Here is a 13908-nt window from a genome sequence, read left to right as displayed (position 1 = left end):
CCCTGTCCTCACGGGTGGGACAGTCCCAGGCAGAGGAAAACTGTAAACGAGCATCACCACCAATGGCCCCCGACCGAACCCTCCGCTGCGCCCCGAGGGAGTCAGAGCTGAGCTGGAGTCTCGGGTCGGGGGAAAGGCAAACTGAACCCCAGGTCCCCCGCTCAGGACACGTGAGTTAGGCTCCAAATTTTGATTCCTTGTTTCTTGTCCTGTTTGCCCTGATATGGGAAAAGGGCACTTTGAGGAATGACCACGGACAGCCATGCCCCCTGCCCACTCCTCACTTCTTCCTACAAGACCCCACGTACAAAAAGGGCCATTTTCAAGAGGGTGAGGCTGTGTGGCCAAAAGCAGGATGGGTCTTTCTGGAAGCCCTCGGGAGTCACTCGAAGCTGAGCAGTGGGTCGAGGGCGAGGGTGGGGGGACCTTGCTCCCCGGCCGGGAGGCTGGGGAGTGAAGCGTGTTCTTCTCCATCCACCAGCTTTGCTCCTGGCACGGCCCCTGCAGGCCTCCCGCCACGGCTGACGCGGGCGGCGCGCCTCCGATTCTGCTCCTCCCCGACGAGGAGTCCGCGCCAGAGCTTTGCTGTCCAAGTGCAAACACAGAGGCACTTGGTGCAGGGCCGCACAGCCTCGTTGGAGGCTGGACCACACAGACTGAGGCCTGGGTGCGTCGGCGAGGCCGTGACCCCACATTGCAGGAGGCCTATTGGGGGCGTCCTGGCTGTCTGGGCGCCACATTCCCTCTGGATGATGGGGACGCGCAGTTCCTGCGAGAGACCCCGACCTGCCAGCCCGTCGAACGCCTCGCCTGCCAGGACGGAAGTAATCTGTGGCTGGGGGAGAACTTCCAGAAAAGCTCATTGTAACATTCTGAAGGACGTCTGGGGGTCATGGGGTAGAACGATGCTGTTTTTTACAGACAGTGGATGGCTGATCTTCGCTGAGGAGCTGGGATGGGGGCCGAGGTCTCGGGGTGCAATACCCACCGCCCCCAGGGCTCTGAAGACTCAAGGCCGCCTGTAGGCTTGGCCTGGGCCGGTGTCGCGCTTCCCCGTGTGGGCCACACGCCGATGCCCTGTCCTCTCCGTGGAGCAGTTCTGATCTTTGTGTTCCTGCCACCAGACATCCGGCTCCTTCGCCATGATGGACTGGCTTTGCTGTCTCCGCTCACCTGCAAGGGTGCACCTACTTCTCGGTGCGGGGCCACGTGGCATGCCTCTGGGATAGGTTTTCTGCGGCTTTCTTCCTCTCTGTCTCTCCCCTGCACGAATGGACACTGCCCCCCCCGCCACAGACACGCACTTTTTCCCTAGGCTCCTCCCCTTCTCCCCCCTGTTGGGTTAGACACAAATTGGGGTTCCTTTCTTAACATGAAGGAAAAAAAAAATCCAGGCATTTTAATTTAAAGTTGAAAACCTCCCACAGGAAGAATGTGAACTCTGAACTCTAGAACCATCTGAATGGAAATGCCTGCTATCGGGAGTTCCCTTGTGGCCCAGTGGGTTAAGGACCTGGCGTCGTCACTGCACTGGCTCCGGTCACTGCTGTGGCACAGGTTTGATCCCTGACCTGGAAACTTCTGTGGGCACAGCCAAAAAAAAAAAAAAAAAGAGAGAGAGAGAGAGTGAGAGTGGCTACTATTTCTGCTCTCAGGTCTTCCCTGTGGATGCCAGAAGGTTCTTTAGAGCTTTGCCACACCCGGCCTTGCTAGAGTGAAAGGTCGTTTCACCAAAAGGAGCCTTGGTCTGCGGTCAGTGTCAGGATGCTCCCCTGACCTAGGTGGAGGCAGGGCAGGCCATGGGCTCCTACTTTACAGGCAGACACTTGCTCGGGCACATGCGTCCCCGGGGATGTATTGGGAGAGAGGGGAGCGAGTCGGCAGCACTTGGCTAACCGCGCCCATCATTCCCTTTTGGAGCCTGCGGACTCGGAAGTGAAAGTCTCTTTCTTGATTGCCCTTTGCCGTCTGCTTTTTCTCCCCCTTTTCCGCTGGGAAAGCTCCCCGGCTGCCTGCCCTGAGGGCCGGTGGCTGGCGCCGGGCTCCGCGTGTCCCTCAGCGCCTCTGCGTGTCCCCCTCGCTCCCCCGTTCAGGTCTCTGTGTTTTGTTTCCAGAAGTTTCCTTGGGGCTGGGAGGGGGCGCGGGTGCGGCCTCACTTTCCGGAAAGGGCCCTGACTTTCTGAAGGAGCGGCTCTGGGGCGCGCGCTCAGCCCGGGACCGCGGCGAGGGTCTCCTCGTCCGTCTTCGTGCTGCCCGAGCCCGGGAGCCGAGACGGGGCGGACGGTCGGTAACACTGAGGAGACGAATGGGAGGACCCGTTCCTGCCCTTTCTTTCGAATCTCACTTACTTGCGTGCGGTTCTGGTCTTAACCCAAACTCCCTGCCTTTAATTTAAAATAAGAGTTTCCCCACGTGGGGGCTGTCGGTCCCCGGGGGCCCTGTTCCCTCCAAGGCCCCCGCCTCCTGGAGGGACCTGAGGTCTGAGGCGGAGAGAAACGGGGTGAGCATCGGCTCCCCATCCTGCGCCTCGGGTGATGCTGCAGGTTCATCCGCTCCGGGAGGAGGTTTAAAATTCTACTATTTCTTAAAACAGGATTTTGCCTCCCTCGGTGACAGATAAGAACACACACCTGCCCCTTCCACGCTCACGATACAGGCTCCTCTGCAGGGGTGTCATTTAGTGACCTTCTAGAAGAGGGAGGTGGCCTCGTTTCAGAAGCAAATCCTGGTCCTTTTCTCAGCGGTGATCAGGTGTGGCTGAGATGCTGCTCTCCTCAGGGAGGGCGTGTCCTTAGCTGGGCCCCTCCTTCCCTGTGTCCCTCGGGGAGGGGGCGACCCTGGAAGGGAGCTCCCGGAGCCCCAGGGGGCCAGGTGACTGCTTTAGCGAACCAGCAGGGCAGGGCGAGCTTCCATATGCCGCAGACCTCCGGTGGGGCCCTGTCACCACCGCATTTGTGACTCTGAAATGCCAGGTCCAGCGAGTCCCTTACAGGGGCCGTCCTGCCCCTGATGGATGATGACTTATCCGTTTCTTCACAAAAGCTACTGATTCTCCCCCTGGAGAAGCGCTGACTTTGGAAACCTATGGATTCTTGCAGGGGTGCCTGGGGGTCCTGTTGGCTTGGAATTCCCGTGGGAGCTCAGCGACTTCACAGAGTTGACAGTTTTCTATCTGAGGCAGGGAAGGCCACATGTGGACACCGGGCTGGTCAGCCTCCTCTTACCAAAGAGAAGCTGCCCCTGTCCTGGTGCTGATGCCCCAGATCCCAGAGGGCAGAGCCCAAGGGGGGGGTGGGCAGCGGGTGTGGCCTGGCTTTTCTCTTCAACCCCCGCCCCACCCCCACCCCAGCCTGTCTCTAAACCACTCACCCACTGGGTCGTTTATCTTCAAACTGATTTTTTAAAAATTTATTTTATTTTTATTTATTTATTTTTTAAGTATTTGATTAAAAAAAATAAATGCAATATACAGGGGAAAATGCCACACATTTTTAAATTCTGTAATCTGTCATTTATTTTTTATGAGCGTGTTAATACCTCCCAATTTCCAAACTGTAATGCCAGCTTGTGCGTTTCTGCAACTTAGCTCCTAGCCAAAGACAGCATAGTTTAGTCTGTTGGCATTAAATAATTTAGAAAGAAAAGCAAGAAACTGTCTCATCAATCATACCTTTAAAACCTCTGCAAAGCGGATCTAGTAAGGGTGGCACTCAATAAAGTGATACTGATTTAATTTTTTAAATCATTTGGCCATGCCCTGGGTTATCTTTGGAAGACAGCTTGCCTGTTTTGTGAAGAACATGGAGGTAAAGGAAGGTTGTTTTAAGTATTAAAAAAAGAGCGATTCATATATGATACGATATGTTATATGCTAATTATGCTTATTTTGCTGATTGTGCAATATAAGCTTTTATCTATTCAGTGTGAAAATCAATCTTGACCCAAAAAAATCCCCTTCAACATCTTTTGCTCAGTTTCTTTCCTTAAGTGGCCATGTTTTTTGAAAGAACGAATGGTCCTTCCTGCAGGTAGGTTACCACTCAGTTACTCATTAGGATTGATTTGACCCCAGCTTCTCACATGAATGAGGTGAGGCTAACCGTGGGTTTCGTAAAAGCTCCAGCTTTGCCAGCATTGTATCGTGTATTTTGTCATGTTTTAACTTCCTTGGAGCTGTTTGGGTCTTCCAGATTCTGAGCTTGATTAATGAGATCTTGACATTGTGGCAGCCTGTACTGAGGGACGTGTCATTAGCCATGTTGACACAGTCAAGGAGCTTGGCTGGAGGGAAGGGACATCATTTGGGAGCATCCAAGCACGTGTGTGTTCTCAGATGCTTATGGAGGGCAAGGAAGACAGGGTCCTGGGCCCTCTTCACCTCAGCTGGACGAGCTGGTGATGTGGTGACCTCACCGAGACCCAGGCTGACACAGGAGAGTGCACAGAAACAGCGTGCTCTGGGCGAGAAAAGAATTCACATCAAACATACTCATTAGGAAAGAATATCTTGTGCACACTATAAAGGAGGAATTTCTTCAAACTGTCCTGTCTTTTAAATGCTTGAGTAATACTTATTTGTGTGTGTCAAGCTTAGCCACCGAAACAAGAGTGACATAACTGGCAGGTCATGACAGTAGCGGGGCAGAATCAGTGTGTTCTGATTCCCTTTTAAAATAGCCTGTGGCTTTACAGGAAATGCAGTTGACCTGAGGGACACAGAAATCTTATTAAAAAATGCAAAATAGCGGTGTTTAAATTGATCATTGTCAGGAGAGTTTAGCTCCTGATCATTTGTTCCGTGTTTCCGGCGATGCAGGGTGACTCTGAAAACTCCATCAAACCTGAACCTTGAAAGAATCTTGAGGGAGCAGGAGGGATCCTGCCTTGCACAGGGCAACACGGATTTTCAGAGTCTAAGTGACTGGTGTTGGAGGCGGGACTGACATCTTTTGGTTCCTAAGTCAAAATTCTTTGTCCATCGCACACTGTTCTCCACCTACGACGGGAACATTAAAAAGCAGGGTTCCCAAAAGCTCTGTCTGCTAACCCAGAGCTGAGATGTCTGTTTTTACAGCCAAGTTTGAAAATAGGATTTCTAAACCTGAACCCTCCTGATAGGTTTATAATCCTTCCTTGGAATCAGTACTACTTTGTGTTTCTTTATTCACTCATGAAAATATTTAGAGAGTGCCCACCATGTGCCACCTGTGCCAGGTGCTAGGGGGTCAGGGGATGCCCCCGCCAGGGTACCTGAAAAACCCAATTTTAATAGATAATTGCATCTCACACATTTCTTTTAAAGAAAAAAATTTTTTTTTTCTCAATTGCCAATTGGCGGTTTCTGTCAAGGTTAGACCTAAAGAATGTCTCGCCTGCTTTTTCTATTAGTAATTAGAAGCATTATTGTCAGGATATATTTCTTTTTCATTTTTCAGATTTACTGTTAGCACAGACAAAAAAAAAAAAGAAAGAAAAGAAAACCATAAAAACCTCTGTGACCTAGATTGTGGCATTTCCTGACTTTTATGTGCCCTAATTTTGTTCAGGATGCACGCACTTCCAGGACCCTGTCACACACCCACAGTCATTTTCAAGCTCAAGTTAATAACATCCTCAGCTATGGTAACAAGAAAACCCTCCAAGGACTGTTTAGGCATTGTGCACTAATTGGTATTTGTGAAATTTGCTGATAACATACACTCCATCTCTTTAAATCTCAGGGTTGTTGCTTTAGAGGTAGTGAAAATGAAGCAAAGTGTCTTTTTGAGAAAAAGAAGCCTTTCTTCTTGCCCCAAAGCAGCTGACCTCTTGTTTTGTTTTCAATTATGTTTGTTCTTGCAATCTCACTCCTTCCTCACACCGTTTTAAGTCAGGACGTAGGATTTCAATACATCTCATGGAACTTTAAGACAAAGAAAAGCCACTTGTGCTGGTGAGTAAAGGTGCGATTTTGCGGGCAGGTTCCCAGCAGCTCTTAGGCCTCTAGGTGACCTTGAAGGTGGTTTTGTGCAGCTCTGTGGACCTCAGACAAGGCCCCCCCTGCTGAGCCAATCCCAAGGTGCTGCTGGCTCTTGCCCCCTACTCACGGAAGTGTGCAACACCCACAACCTTCCAGAGCCACCATGCGTGAGCTTCCAAGCTGAGGTTAGGGACCATTTAAGTCTGTACTGTTCTTCTGCTTTAAGGTATTTTTTAAAACGTCTATACTGAATATAAGGCAACAGGTTTAGGCAGAACATTCATGATTTTATTTTATTTTATTTTTTGTCTTTTGTCTTTTTTTTTTTTTGTTGTTGTTGTTGTTGTTGCTATTTCTTGGGCCGCTCCCGCGGCATATGGAGGTTCCCAGGCTAGGGGTGGAATCCGGAGCTGTAGCCACCAGCCCACGCCAGAGCCACAGCAACGCGGGATCCGAGCCGCATCTGCAACCTACACCACAGCTCAGGGCAACGCCGGATCGTTAACCCACTGAGCCAGGGCAGGGACCGAACCCGCAACCTCATGGTTCCTAGTCGGATTCGTTAACCACTGCGCCACGACGGGAACTCCCCATGATTTTATTTTTATGAGCGCCCCCTGTCAAAAAGATTATTATCACCTTTGGGGGAAGCCCTTATAATTTGGATGAATGTTTTTCCCTCATAAATGTCAAAAATCAGGAGGATGAATGATATTCCCTTAAGTATGTTTCCTGTAAACTTGTTGAGAGGGGACCAAGAGAGATCCTTCAAATAAACTTTCCTGGCAGTTGGATGTTTAGAAATTGTTTTTTAGAGACCTTCCTAATAGCATATCTGTACCTGTTCTATGCGTGTTTTACAGGATTTAATTTTTTTTCAGCATTCAGTCTTTCCACGCAGTCATTTAGAAAAGCGAATTTACTTTCCCCCCCTGTATTATTGTTAGATTCCAGTACTCTTAGTTTAAAACATGGATGAAAAAAGCAATTCAAAAAATATCCACAATTCACAGTATTTCTGGGTCACAGCATTTAGCTGTCACTTAATAGCCTCAGTGTTCAGGTTACTAGTTTTAGATTTAATTTTAATTACATTTTAAATTCTAATTAAAATTCTTTCCCTTAGAGTTCTATTTCAGGCCTTAAAAAGCTGATTTCTCCTAGCCGTGCCTGCACTAAAAGCTTCAGAAGCATTAGATTCTTAATATTAATGTATTAGGATAATGAATATTTAAGAAGAAGAAGAAGAAAAGCCAAATGCTTCAGGGATCCATTGGGAGAATTTTAATTCTTAAAAAAAAAAAAAAAAAAAAAGTGTGGTCCCATAGTGCCCTCTAGTGTCAGGAAGCCAGAGCCCTTGGGGGCTCCCCTTGCACCAGCCCTTCCAAAAGCTTGCACCTCCTTTTTCGGCTCTTAGTTGGACGGGATCAATTAGGTGTGAAAGCTTCCTCAGATGAGTTTGTGTTGAGGGGCTCTTCCCCACGAAGGGGAGTGTAGCTGAGCTCCCTTGGCTGGGCCTGGGAGGCTAGGGGGTGACGGGAGTCGGGCAGGGGGTACAGAGATTTCAGGTAGAAGCCTCCCCACCCCCACCCGCCCCAACAGGTGGCTGATGCTCCAGGTTGGAGGCGCTGTTTGGGTCGGGAGGTGGTTGAGGGCCAGGACAGAGGCTGAATCCCAGAAGATAGCAGTTGTGGGTAGAAGGTTCTGGGGTGGGGTCCGCAGCAAAACCCTGCGAGAAAACGGAAGCTTCACACTGACATTTCATTGTGAAAATTGAATAGAGCGTGAAGCCAGGGAACACGCACGTTTTCCAGAGGACAGACTCCATTGGGTTGCTGTCTGATGGGAAAGGGGAGGAAGCGGTCGATTCAAGATGAGCTGCATCAGGAACCGTACACACAGGAGTCAGTGGAAAAGACCCATCTCGGGTCTGTTTGTTTGTCCGAGACCCTGGACAAACATTATCAAAATAGGTTTCTTCTTTCTAACTTGGGAAGCTGACTACTTCAGGGGAATGACTCTAAATATTTATCTGTAAAATATCTTAAACAGATTACTGCTTTGGAGTTAGAACTGACGGAGGCCTTTGAGACTGCTCTTCAGAAAGAGCGAACATTATGGAAGCAAACATTTGCTGTTAAAGACCCTTGCTTCTGCTGACAGAGTGTCTTCTCTCACTGATACTCAGGTCAGATTAAGGAGAAATGTCTGGAATTTATTTATAAGTCCCAAGAACCTTTGGATAATGTTAAGGTTTGGGTTTTTTTTTCCCCTAACAGTTTGTCAGCACTCAAGTTTGGCTCTCATTTTAGTAAGTTTTTATTGGATGGGCGAAGTTGGACAGTTTGTTTGCTTTTAGATAGCTTTAGGGGAAGAGTTTTAAATTGTTTATAGTAAGAAGGCACTCAGGGCTCTTTCGAGATATTCTTGGGTTGAACGATGGCTTTTTAGAAAGCATCTTGTGACGAACTCTTTATAATTTATTTTTTTCTCGCAAGGTGATAGGCAGAGTGCATTTTGTAGGTCAGAGGCGTCTGCAGTTTCATTTCTTTGCACATGTCAACTAATCAAGCAGTGCTTATTGTCCGTCACCTGGGTCGTTGTCACTTAGCTCATTTTATATTATCCGATTTGAGCTTAGTTCTGAAAACCAACTTCAGAGCAATGTTGAAATTCCCAGAATTGTGCCAGAATGCATCGTAAGCGCAAAGAAGGTTTCGATATCAAGATTTAAGCCAGCGGAAATCTGCCCTTGAACCCGGCCGCCTGGAGAGCTTCCACGTGAGGGGCTGTGTCAGTGGGCAGCAGGAAGCTGGTGGCTCATCAGCGAGGCCTAGGACCTTCCGTAAGATGGACCTACCCACGGGGCTGGGCCTTTTCTGCTCAGGACCCTGAGGCGGAAAGTCCAGTGTAGATGGCACGGTCCAGGAAGGAGCAGGCGGACAGAGGTTTTACTTTCTACGTGGACGGCCAGCTCCCTCTCCCAAGCTTCGGCTCTCTGTCCCATTCTTCCCACAAGCCCGGTGGCCCAGGGCTTCTGAAGTCTCAGGAGCAAGTCCCCGGCAGCCTGACGACAGACCTGGGAGCCCACCCAGGCCACGGCTCAAGGAGACTTTGTCCTTTTAACACCTTTATGGTACTTCTCATCCTTTGGATGTGTAACGATGCGGAAGCGTCCTCGTTTCTAGGAAAACCCGCGCCTCTCCCCCCCTCCCCACGGGTAACTGGCCCGGCTCTCCGCGGGCGCCCCCACGTCTGATGGGGACCCGCACAAGCGACACGGAGACTCCTCGTTGCACCTCCTCTCTCAAAGCAAACACCGCCAAGGCCCGAGAGAGACCGTGTGCGTTTGGGGAGGAAGATAGAAAAGGCAGCGCCGGGCTCCGGGGGTGCGATGAGTCGCGCTTTCCTGGGTGCACACCGACGCACGGCCAGCAGGAGCCTCGGGACGCCGACGGGTGTGGGAAGCAGTCACCCTCCTTATAGTCAAAGAAATGTCGTCTACGTTACATCAGCGTACATGGGAGTTCCCAGCGTGGCTCAGTTAACGAACCCGACTAGCATCCATGAGGATGCAGGTTCGATCCCTGGCCTCGCCCAGTGGGTTGAGGATCCAGCGTTGCCGTGAGCTGTGGTGTAGGTCGCAGGCGTGGTTCGGATCTAGCATTGCTGTGGCTGTGGTGGAGGCCGGCAGCTGCAGCTCCGATTCCACTCCTAGCCCGGGACTCTCCATATGCCGCGGGTATCCATGTAAAAAGATTAAAAACAAAAAAGTTTAGCCCATGCATTCTTTCAAGAATCCAGGCACATGCCTCGTGTGGTGAAGAGACTCAGTGTTCCTGTCTTTCTCTGAGGAAGACCAGGCCTGGCCGGGTTCTGGTTGTGTGTGTTCAGCCTGCAGCAGTGGCAATGCTTCTGCCACCATGTCCGGCTCCACGGTGTGGAAGGGCCACAGAGGGGCCTCGTCGTGGAGTTTTCCACGACCCCGTGACCCCGATCGCAGCCTTCCCACGCCTTCCCCAGCAGCATCGGAATTCAGGAAGTGGTGCTGCCGAGCCCTCGCTGCTGCTGGGCTCCAGGAGCTGGACTGTGGGATCTTGGGCTCAGTCCCAAAGTCACCCATTGACCACGGAGCCACCATCTGACATCGTTTCGCCGCCGCTGACGCTCGGGCAGCTCTGGCTCCAAATGGAAATGCTTGCGTCCCTCAGTGGTTTGCAGCCTTCCTTGGAAAGTGACCTCTCCAGGCCCCGGACGACAGAAAGAAACAGCTGATCCGCTGGGATGTCCCGCCCACAGCTCCCTGCCCCGGTCTCTTCTCTGACCAGTGATGTGGACGTGGGCCAGCCTCTAGTGGTGCCCATGGGCTCTGGACTGGAAGAAGGGGACCCAGCAGCCCGTCCTGCCAGCCACCGCACTGTACAGTGGCTGCACAGAGAGCTCACATCTTAGCTGACGCTGTGCTCAGGTCCCGCTTCTGCTTAGATCCTCGTCCATGTGCTCCCTTTTATTGAGTTCAGAGCTTGTGCTAAATGCTGAATGAATAAACCACTTACTTTGCGCTGCCTTTAACACCCTTATTTCTGAGAGGTGGAAACCCAGCTGCAGATCCTGTCCAACGAGCATCCTTTGCTGGCTGTGCTCTCCTCTCTAATGGGCGAGCCTCGGGCCTGGGGACAGGTGGTCCTGCCTGTCACAGTCGGGCCCCGTCCAGGGGGAGCCCAGGGCCTGGGCGGTGTTTTCCTTTGGACCTCAGCCCACTGTCAATATCCGTTATTGTAGTATCTTAATTGATTTTATTTATTTATGTTTGCTATTTAGGGCCACACGTGTGGCATATGGAAGTTCCCGGGCTAGGAGTTAAATTGTAGCTGTAGCTGCCGGCCCTTGCACCACAGCCACAGCAACAACACAGAATCCGAGCTACGTTTGTGAGCTGCCTACACCACAGCTCACGGCAGCGCTGGGTCCTGGACCCACTGAGCGCATTCTCATGGATACCAGTCGGGGTTCATTACTGCTGAGCCACAGTGGGAACTCCATGATCGTATTATTTTAAATTTGAAAAATTAACTCAAAGTTTGACTAAAAGAGACAGTAAGGTTTTTGAAGCCTGCTGATGCTGTATTCTGTGATAATTCAGGGTTTCTTGCTGGTAACGGTGTCTCCTCTACATCCTTAGAACTGTTACACACACACAGCCTCGCGACCCTGGGGACTCTGTTTGGATTTGGATTCTTGACGAAGCTTCAAAGGGGACCATGGTCTGGTGTTCGGGTTCCATCTGAACTTGTTTAAACACGGATTTTAAGAGGCGGGAAATAATTAGATATTATAAAAAGCCTTTTATTCCCATCTTTTATGGATTTTTAAAAAAGATTTGTCCTTCTCTACGTAATACATTATGTAAAAATGTTATGTTGCTACATGCATGGAACTCTCTTTCCTGCCTAATTTAGAGTGGCTAATTCTGATGCCAAGATTTTTCACCATGGCTGCGTTCTTTCATCTTTATAGCATTTTTTTTTCCTCCTCCAATTCTGACTTTCATCCTTGGAAGATGCAGTGATAATCATTCTATTGTTGGGATATAAGTTTTTTTTTTTTTTTTTTAATTAGTACAGCACACAGCACTGACCTTTTGGAATGAAACTAGTCAGTGTGGTTGCATCAAAACACGTTTGTGGAAGCCCTTCTCACTCCCCACTTGAAATTCTCGCTGCGGTGACGACAGTGGTCATGGGCTTTGCTCTGGCCGCCACGTCCCCGTGGACCTCTTCCCTCCAGGATCTCATGGCAAAGAGGTGTCGAGAGGGTCCTGTTTCTCAGTTGTCTTAACTGCACGCTCTGCCTCGAACCCCAGCAACCCCGGCGCACGAGCAGTCATGACTGTAGCATTGCTCTTGCGGCTGCAGAGTCTGCCTTAGAAAGACCTGGTGGGAGAACCTTCACACAACCTGCCCAGCTCTTTGCTTTCCCTCTACCCGTCGTGGAGATTTGCTGCAAGGCTGAGGCATCACTTGGCCTGTGTTTGCCAGCTAATTGTATTGCTGTTTGAATGCTTATCCTGTCTGTGTGCCCTGCCCTGCTGCCCAGAAGAGCCCTGGACGGGATCCAGGGTATGAGACTAATCGTGTGTACTTTTGTCTGAACAAAAGACGAGGAAAGTTAAAAAAATACGTGTGAGGCGGCCAGATCCATGTCCATAGAGGAGTCACTTCCTCTAGCTCCTTAATTTCAAAACTCCTGGGATACGGGGCTTGCTCAAGTGTTCCGCTGACATTTGGGGAGGAATGTGTCCTTGCGGTGAAAGCTCCGACTGGGAATTCAGAGTTCTGCATTCTGTTCCCAGGAGCACACAGGGGTCACCCAGTGACATGTGACGCGTCAGTAAAGCCTTGGAATCCTCACTTCCCTATCTGTGAAATGGACATAAAAGGGGCTAATGCGATGCTGGTGAATTACTGAAAATTCGCTGGGAACCAGCTTGCTCTAGTGACCTAGAAAAAAACACCAGCTCTGGGGGAAGCTGGCCTCCTTTCTATTTCTGGCTTTCGTGCTGACTCAATGAGAAACTTGGAGGAATCAGCTCATCTGGCTCTGGGTCTCCATGCATTCCGCGATTAAAAAGAGACTTAGAAAATCTTTATCTGCCCCGACTCTCGGGACGATACTGGAGGCTTTTCTGCTGACGTGCCGTTCACGCGTCCTCCCATCTCGCGTCGGGTTATCCGAGGATACGCGATTCAGTGCTCACTTCTTTTTCAGCCAGCTGTGTGCCGTTCAGCTCTGGTCTATTTTGGGTAGAACCTTCCCACGTCCGCGTAAGGGGAGGCGGTGCGTGTGACGTCAGTGAGAAGCCATCTCCAGCAGCAGGATTTGGGGCAGTTCTGTCTGTTGTGATTTTAGGTGAAGAGACAATGTATTTGAGGAGCTTTGCATTGGTCGCGTCTTGGTCTGAGGATGTTTTCCTTTCCCAGCCCTGTCGCAGGCCTCAGGGAAAAGGAGCCCGTGTTCTGTGTCAAGTCCTAGGCCGGGCTCTGGGGACGCGAGCATCTGTTCCTCCTGGTTGATCCCTGGATGCAGCTGGTCCAAGGAGCTGTGCCAAAGGGCCGGGCCTAGTTTTCTTTCTTTCTTTTTTTTTTGTCCTTGTGGGGCCGCACCCATGGCATATGGAGGTTCCCAGGCTAGGGGTCGAGTCAGAGCTGTAGCTGCCAGCCTACACCAGAGCCACAGCAACGAGGGATCAGGGACGCATCTGTGGTCTACACCACAGCTCACAGCAACGCTGGATGCTTAACCCACTGAGTGAGGCCAGGGATCCTAGTCGGGTTCGTTTCCACTGCGCCACGACAGGAACTCCTTAGTTTTCTTTACTCCGTTTAGGACGCGACGGTAGCCTCGAGGGTTTGACTTAATCCACTCACATTTATTCACACACTGCTTCCAGCCTCCTGAGACTTCCGCTTCCAGCAAAATGCACAATCTGTGGAGGCGAAGTGGCTGGAGACCAAGTTCAGAAGCCCATTTTCTCATCACAGCAAATGCAGCAGGGAGTTCCCATTGTGGCTCAGTGGTAATGACTTTGACTAGATCCATGAGGACGCAGGGTCGATCTCTGGCTTTGCTCAGTGGGTTAAGGATCCGGCGTTGCTGTGGCTGTGGTATAGGCTGGCCACTACAGCTCCAATTTGACCCCTAGCCTGGGAACATTCATATGCTGAGTGTTTAGTCCTAAAAAGCAAAAAGCCAAAAGAAAAAAAAAAGAGGCAGCAGGTGCTGAATTCACCAGCAAGCACCAGGACTGGCTGAGGGGTTTGGGTTTGGAAAAAAGGACGACTCTGGGAGTTTCTGTCCCACATCCTTGCATTTATGCAACGTTTCAAAGCTTTAAGCAACGTTTGGTGATGTGCTGTTTGCGGCGTAAATGTTTGTGCCGTGTGATGTGT

The 13908-nt window shown here is 50.4% G+C and overlaps 1 protein-coding gene across 1 annotated transcript in view; it reads left to right on the top strand.

Moving 5' to 3' along the window:
- Positions 1-13908, top strand: part of COL4A1 (collagen type IV alpha 1 chain) — a 140711-nt gene that overhangs the window by 67565 nt on the left and 59238 nt on the right. The window lies entirely within an intron of this gene.

Source organism: Phacochoerus africanus, chromosome 13, assembly GCF_016906955.1.
Source record: "Phacochoerus africanus isolate WHEZ1 chromosome 13, ROS_Pafr_v1, whole genome shotgun sequence".
NCBI classification, from domain to species: domain Eukaryota; kingdom Metazoa; phylum Chordata; class Mammalia; order Artiodactyla; family Suidae; genus Phacochoerus; species Phacochoerus africanus.
Note: the sequence above shows the minus strand (reverse complement) of the source record. Positions and strands in the feature narration are given on the sequence as shown.